The 903-nt window shown below is 39.0% G+C and overlaps 1 protein-coding gene across 1 annotated transcript in view; it reads left to right on the top strand.

The window, feature by feature from the left end:
* Positions 1-903, top strand: part of LOC103374001 (uncharacterized) — a 6823-nt gene that overhangs the window by 2022 nt on the left and 3898 nt on the right. The gene's annotated exons all lie outside the window — the stretch shown is intronic.

Here is a 903-nt window from a genome sequence, read left to right as displayed (position 1 = left end):
AGCACAGTGGCTACCCCAATCCTAATCCTGTAGCAGAATGGCTACCCTTACCCTAACCCTAAGACCAACATTTAAACTCACCGGAGGATTTTTCGTTGCTTGAATTGTTGATGATTGAAGTTGTTGTTTTTTCCTAAAATAGTATCAGATTGTTGTAAAATAAAAATGAAAAACAATTACAGCTTCGACACAAATGTTCATTCTAACTTTTTATTTCAGATTTTTTCCCAGTTGTATACTAAAAACTAGAAAGTGCATTTATCAAAATGTTGTTGTTCTCAATCCAACATGTTTAACATTCTCACCAAATGTAGTTGTCTCAGAATCCGGATTATTGGCTATTGAGTGGTAAACTCCCTCCACTCCCTCAGCTGTCTTGGTTTACCAGGTTATCTTCTTCAAATGCACCATGTGACTCTTCTTCTGCACAAAACGAACCAGTCGTGTTCCTTCTGCTTCAGTCAACATTTTGATAGAAATAGAAACAAAGATGACTTTAAAGAGCTGCTACTGTAAATGATGCAGGACAGGAATGGTGGATATCAAAGGGATATTATTGTTCCTGATTGAATGTTCTCTGTAATAAATACCAATAATCAATGTTCTAATCAGTGATCTATCAGCTGCAGGACCAGCAGAGTGAACGGACCAAACATAGAAACATGTTGATATAATTTTTGCATCAGCAGCTGAACACATGTAGGTTTCCATGGCAACAAGATGCCACCAGTGTGTGATGCTGTAAGTGCTTCATTCAGTGTTTTAGTAACGTACAGATCAGCAGGTTTACAGCGAAAACATCATCATCAGGAACCAGTTAAAGGGAGACGCTGAGCAGAACCTGGACCAGGTTAGCATCAGTTACCATGGAGACCTAGCTCCACAGCATCAGTTACCATGGAG

Source organism: Stegastes partitus, unplaced genomic scaffold, assembly GCF_000690725.1.
Source record: "Stegastes partitus isolate 25-593 unplaced genomic scaffold, Stegastes_partitus-1.0.2 Scaffold2114, whole genome shotgun sequence".
NCBI lineage: Eukaryota > Metazoa > Chordata > Actinopteri > Pomacentridae > Stegastes > Stegastes partitus.
Note: the sequence above shows the minus strand (reverse complement) of the source record. Positions and strands in the feature narration are given on the sequence as shown.